Below are 7,628 nucleotides of genomic sequence, written 5' to 3'. Positions count from 1 at the left end.
GATTAGCATTGAAGCAATGTATCGACAAGCCGTCTCTCCGCCGCAGAGATGTGTTTTTTATGAGGTACCTGTGTACGCAGCCTGATTGCTCTCTCGCTGTTGCCACTGAACAAGCTGCGTCATTCCACGATAGGCTACTATGAGAGGCATAGCTCGATGAGAGATTAGAAACATGCCCTATACGGTAACGCGGTGGCAACTCACTGAGAAAGACTGTCTTTGAAAATACTTTGATAAAGTTCTCTTATTTTCAGAAAAGGTCCAATATACGTATGTTTTTTTTTTACTTTCCAGAAACAACCACGAATTGTTTTTCGTTCCTTCAGTAGCTGTTCACTGTCCGGCTGAGCTCTCTCCTTGTGAAATTACTAAAACAATTATCAAGCCTCAACTAAGCACTTGAGAAGGCAATGATTCTTTTCCATGGTTAGACATGTTTGTCTGTTTATATATTACAAGCCTATGACATCGCCCAAGCAGCCCAGAAATGTTTTTTTGCCATTGAAGGGCAGCATATTCTAAGTGGCACATAGTTACCCAAGTTGGCGTCAACGAGGTTCAATGAAGAATGGCACACATAGTAAGTGGTACATACAGAGCGACCCAAATAGGCATTGAAGAGCTTCACTGAAAATGGCACACACCTACTGGCGCATAGAGGGTGGCCCGAGTTGGTATCAAAGAGTTTCGAGGAAAAGCGGCGATATCCCCAATGGGCAAGGGCACATACTTATTCCTCCAAGGCGACGTCAAAGATTCATCCAAGAGGACTCAATGCTACCGCCCCACTTCCGCGTTACCAGTTACCCATGTCGGCGTTTGCAAGGTTCGGTGAAGAGCAGCTCATAGGTACGCATGCCACTGCCCCAATTTAGTCCACCGGTTCGTTTCGAAGTCTGTTCACCCAACGCAGCAGCTGAATGCTTTACCCATTCGACCATAGATTACCTAGTGATGCAGGTTGGCGGAAAAAATGGTTCGAGCCATAGATAGATAGATAGATAGATAGATAGATAGATAGATAGATAGATAGATATATAGATAGATAGATAGATAGATAGATAGATAGATAGATAGATGGATAGATATATTACACAGCTAGCGGCCAGAAAGTGCGTGAAGTGCCTTAAAGTTCTAATCGCATTAAAAAAGAGTGTAAGTTGTCTGTTCACGCACATACCGAGTCGCATATAACCAGTGATCTATGTTGACTACTAGGTCAGACAGCAAGAAACATATTGTCTTTTCGGCCCCATACACAGCGTTCCATGTCCGATAGGCATGGTAACAGGCAGCACATCTCTAGTGGCGAAATACATTAGACAATTTGGGCTCCGTGGTCACACATTGTCGTCATGAAGCAATGACGACAATGTAATGACGAAGAATAAATGACATTGATGGAACGGAAAAGGCAGTACGACGACACATCACGACAGTGAGATGGTGATTCTGCAATGATAATGATGGTTAAATGACAGCAGCATGACCATGACAGGGTTAGGACAATGGCATGACGACCTATGCATGAAAACAATGGCATAACGACGATGGTATAACGACGACTCTAGGAGCATGGGTGATCGCCAGCGCCTGTTTAATGGCACTGCAATATCGATAATTACTAGACAATGGGGTGGCATCATAATGCAGTGACAACCTGATGATTGAGATAACATAACGAAGAAGGAATGATGTCAATTGAACAAAGAAAGCTGCAGGACCACCACAGCATGATGTTTATGAAGTGGTAATGATGGCAAAAGTACAGCATGACGACGGCCGCATGACGACAATAGTATGACGAGGAATGCGTGACGAGAATGGGAGGACGATATTCAGATGACGAAAGTACAATGAAGCCGATCGAAGGACCGACGGAAGAATCGCATGGAAATCCCAATACGGTATGACAACCAATGCACGAGAATGACTGTATGACGAAGAGGCGATTGCACGCGAACGATATGAAGACGATGGCGTGAAGAGAGTCGGATGACGAAGCATGAATGACAATGACGGAAACAGCGATGGCATCAAGACGACGGTATCAGAACGAATGCATCACAACAATAGTGTGTTGACAATGGCATGACGAGAGTCCAATGACAAAGCTTGGAATGACTGAGATGAAACGATCATTGTGGCATCATGCCCATGAGGACATACTTAATAACTCAAGATAGTAGACACCTTAAATCACTGGGTTGTCCTAAGTGTGACGAAGATGGCATGACGAGAGTCGCATAACGAATCTGCGATGACGACAATGAAACACCATCACGAAGGTAACACAACGGATACATGAGCACTGTATGACAACCATGGTTTGATGACGGCGGCACGACAAGAGTAGGATGAGAAAGCTTGAATGATGACGATGCAAAAACTAAGACGGCATCATGACTTCGAGCACATCCATAGTGGCCCAAGCTGTGAGTCAACTTGCCCTTTCGGGTCGGCGTAGAAATCAAGGCGATGCAGGCGTAACGAGAGTTCGATGACGAAGTTAGATTGAGAGGATGTAACACACGACAGCTATCATGATCGCGAACACATATCTAGTGTACCAAGCTGGTAGACAACTCGCTTCCCTAGGTTGGCCTAAAAGGCTAGAAAGATATATTTGAAATGCCTAAGTAGGTAAAAAATGCAAATCACACTAAAACATGGGCCTCTATGTGCAATTTTAGCTCTATTAAGGGCTTCATTTCAACATAACAACGAGGGGGAACTACGGCGTTAAAAAAAGGAAGACAAAAAAGGTGAGCAGTGCATTGACACACCGTATTTCTGAGGTTACGTATATTTACCATCTGCAGTGGCCATTACGGGACTTCAGCTTCTTTGGCTTTATGCGACATACTATGGCATTGTACCATTTTGCTTTGACACTCGCTTGGCCAAGGGTGCGCACGAGCCTGGCGGAACGACGACCACTGTATGAAGCCAACGCAGTGACGACACCGGAATAACGTCGATGAAACGCCAAAGGCGGTATGACGATGACGCTATGGCGATAATGAAATGACGATTTCAAAGGAATGACGATGATATAGCGAGGACGGCGGGAAGACTAGGACATGGTGTAATGAGATGACGACGAGGGCATAAAGACGATGGCTAAACCACAACGGCATGACGATGATGCTATCGCAACTGAGGCTCATTAGTGAACGTGTGACGACGACGCATTGACCAAAATTGCATGACAATGGAGGCATAATCACGATTGGGTGACAACAGCATGATTACAACAGGATGACGAAGAAACAATGATGTCGGTGCATCAACGTAGGCGGTGTGACAGCGACGATAATGGGATGACGTGATGGCAGCGATCACGATGGTAAAGGAAAGCTAGGCGACGACGAAATGGCGACAATGGTACTATGACAACTGCGTGGCGAGAGTACGATATCGAAGTTAGAATGACAGTGAAACAACTGCGACGGCATCACGACGACTGCATGACTGCAACTGTCTGACGACAACGCAATGGAGACGATGGGCATGGCAGTGGTGGTATAATCACGATTGAATTATGAAGGCCTAATGCAATACATTGGCTTAGAATGATTAGTGTCGATAGATCCAAGAAGGCCGTATGGCGACAGCGGCATGGCCGCGACGACATGACGACGATGGGATGATGTTACCCAAGTGATGACGTTGATAAAACGATAGCTTGACGAAGAAGGATTGACAACGATGGCGACAGAATGACGGCATGAGGAGAGCCGGTTGAAGAAGTTAAAATGGCGACGATGGAATGACCTCATGCCGGTGTCACGACGACGGTATGGAAAAAAATGCCGGAGGACTACTTCACGATGACGACAAAATGACGACGACGGTACACGACGGTATGAAGACAGTGGCATGACAACGAGTATATGACGACAATGTAGTAACGACAACTGTATCACGAGGTCTGTGTGAGGGACGATGACATGACGACGACGGCATATCCATAGCCAGATGACGAAACTTAAGTGGCCAAGTTGCAACTAGCATAACAGCATCAGGACGACGGTGGGACAAACAATGAAAGACTACTGCATAACGAGGATGGCGTGACTACGACGGCATGATGAGAGCCGAATGATGGAGCTTAAATAACGACGCAACAACAACGGTGGGATCATGACTGCGAGCTCGTATCTAGTTACCCAATGTTATTACGTAGTGTTAAGACGCAACCAAGGACGGATGCGTCACCCAATGTGGTAGGTGACTTGGGCAATTAGGTCGGTGTTGAAGGAATGATGACGACATCATTGTGAGAGTGGGATCACGAAGAATAAATGACGATCACCGAACTCCCCAGATAGCATCAGGACCAGGACGCATAGCTAGTTGCCCCTTGTGGTAGTCAACTTGGGGCGCATGGGTCGGCATAAGAGACTAGATAGATAGATAGGATTCAAACGGATGAAGTAGCCATAGAATTATAAAGGAAAATAAAAAACATGGCTTTCGCTTCATCTGAAACTTCAGTTTTGTGGACAACACAAGAAGTACAATGGAAAGAAAACTTCCGTGAGGATCCTACTTGCATATTTCAGTCATTCACAAAATTTCATTTAGATGATCCACATAATAGATCTGGCAAATACTATCGCATCCAAAAGAATACGCAGTTAATACTCTTTTCAGCTTTCATTTAGGCGGACAGCGATAAACATTGGCTGATGTTCCTATTTTAGTGCATTTATCTTAAGAGAAGTGTATGTTGTTCATGTATTTACCAGTATATAGTCATCATGATTGTAGACCTCAGCTACCGCCGCGGGCTCTGTCTCGAATATTTGACATAAGAATTGCATTTTCACTCTGAGTACAGCTTGCTGTTTCCTGACTTCATCAAGGAGGAGAACCGATCAACCACACAAATAACACACGCTTTGCTCACACATCATGAGATGATACACAGTCTGTCACAACAACCCCAGAGACACACAGGACTCGTCTTTTTATCGCCGCAAGCCAGCGGTGCACATGCACGCGTGGTGTCACCAAGCCAACATCCTCCCCCCTTTCCGTTACAGGTATAGGTAGTGGTGCAAGATATTGGGACAAGTTTTGAGGACGAGAAAACGGATTAAGGACATGTATGCAAAACGATGTAGTTGATCCTTATTGCACAGGAATCGGCAAAACACGAAAGAGAATCGTGTCTTCGCACAGCTATTGTGTGTTTGCTTCTTGAAGTCATGATCCGCTGCAGCGAAAGGCGCATGATTTGATGGTCGGTGACTGTATCAGGGGTGAGAAGGGCGGAAGACCCAGACCTTAACTGGAAGAGGACAGAGGAGGTAGAGAAAAGGAAAAAGAGAGAAGCGCTAGAAGAGCAGGCACCTGAGGTAGAGGTAGCGGCGGCAGTACAAACGCGAGCGAGGAGTAAGAGTACTAAACCGTTAACACCATTGCAGGTCCCGAACATTAAGGGGTTGAGCATAACGGCGGCTGAATTTAAGGAACTACAGGAGAAAAACCAGTAGTTACAGAAGTGCGTACAGAAGATAGGAGAAGTGGTACGAAGGAAAAGAAGTTGAAACGTGGTGGCGTTTTTTAAGAAGAACGATTTATTATACCGGAGGTGTGTGTTCAATTCGGGAAGAGAGGTGCAGCAGTTGATGGCCCCGAAGAAACTGAGAGATAAAGTACTGAAGCTAGGGCATGGTAATGTAATGGCCGGTCACCAGGGAATAAAACACACGTTAGAAAATATAACAGAAGGTTTCTTTTGAATCGGGGTACAGAGCGATGAGAGCAGATACGTCAGGTCCTGTGATGTATGTCAAGAGACAATGGCTAAGGGGAAAAACGAGGAGAATATTGGTGTTTGCATGATGATTCCTGAAGGGAAGGACGCAGGCAGACTCGATAGCACCCGTGACGTCGTAAAGAAAAAGCTCACGACTAGAGAACTCTTGATTCAGAGTAACCAGAATAAGAGGATGGACAACATCCCGATCGAGGTTTGTATACCCGAAGTGCAGAAGAGACTAGAGATAGAAGCAGCTTCAGGTCGATAAGTGACGTTGAGTCCAGGCAGTACCAGGCAGTAGACATGATGGGACATTGGGATTCCGAGAAAAAGGGCGAAGGAGGTAGATAGCCGAATCGCCCTAGACGTGTAACGCGTAAGCGCAGGAGATGGAAAAGAAATAGGGCAGGTGCAATGGGTAGAATCAAAAGGAAAACCATTTAGGAATGGCATTCGAAAGATTGCAGGGCTCAGAAATGTGTATAGAGAGGAAAGCATTGAAACAGTACCTATGTATATATAGGAGGAATAAGGATTATAAACAGGGATAAGGTGCCTCAGAAAGGCTGGCCAACGTTTCGATAGGAGGACCTATCTTCGTCAAAGGCGGCCTCGTCATCCTCGGCGGGTTAGTTTTAAAGGGTTAGTGGAGTGACGTCACGTCGATGTCCGCTGTGGCTGTCTGTAAAGGGGGAGACTGAAAAGAAAATTGGGGGCCGGCGCTTGACTGGCTAGGCGCGGTTTCTAAGACGAGGGGACAAGAGCGGGAGAGCGAGAAAGTGACAAAAAAAATTATATTAAAAAAAAAAAAGAGAGAAAACCACCGTCAGAGGGGGTTGGGGGAGCGAGAGGCGAGTGAGCGTTCGGAGGAATCGTGGTCGGCGTGCGTTTGGGGTCCCTGAAGAGCCGGTCAGTGTGCAGGTCACAATACGAGTTGAAAGCATGACTTGAGTAGCGTAGCATCAATGCATCGGGTAATTTTGTGGTTGACAGGGAGCAGCTTGGTCCGTCAAGGGACGTTAGCCTCACTAGTTCGCCATAGGCGTCGTCGCGGCGGTATACAGAATTGGCGAGACCTTGAGTGGTCAAGGCGCCGAAAGAGGTATCCTGGCGTCTGGGATTTTGGACTGTCTCGGTGCGGATCTCGTGTGGAGAGAAGAAAAAAAAAAAAAAGAGAACAACGCGCGTTTGAAAAAAAAAAAAAAAAAACACGGCGCAGGAGGGTGCCAGTGTAGAAAAATATACTTAGAAATTTAAACCTGGGGGGGAGACAGGTGTACTTGGAAAAGCGCTCGTATGGTTGATCAATGCGTAAAAGCATGGAGGACGATAATCAATTGAGTGGTAGGGGAGATGCAGGGAAGAACTAGAAATGGAAGAATAGGTGAGGTTGAGGGGGAAAAAAAAAAGGAGAGAAAAAAAAAAAAAAAAACCGCCACAGGTGAGTGACAGCGGAAGAAATATAATTTGAAACATGAACACTGAGGGGACAGGTGTACCTGGAGAAGCGTTAGTATGGTTTATCAATGAGTAAAGCATGGAGGAGGATAATAAATTGAGTGGTAGGGGAGATGCAAGTGAAGAACTGGAAATGAAGAATAGGTGAGGTTGAGCATCGGATTAGCTGGAGGTTAACTTGTTTTGCGCCTTTGTTAATGGTATAACAATTTAAGGTTTATGTTATGCTTTTAGCGATTCTAAGTTGCCACGCGATAAATTCATCCCGTGGGGTGCAGGCATTTAAACTTGTGTATGAGGTATGATTCTGTATATTTTCTCTCGCGAGGTGAACGAAAATTTGTTTGTAGTATATAGAGTCTTGCTTCATCAAATATATGGCCGTGCTCATTGAAGT

Source organism: Dermacentor silvarum, chromosome 5 (assembly GCF_013339745.2).
Source record: "Dermacentor silvarum isolate Dsil-2018 chromosome 5, BIME_Dsil_1.4, whole genome shotgun sequence".
Taxonomy (NCBI): Eukaryota; Metazoa; Arthropoda; class Arachnida; order Ixodida; family Ixodidae; genus Dermacentor; species Dermacentor silvarum.
This window is presented reverse-complemented; position numbering follows the sequence as displayed.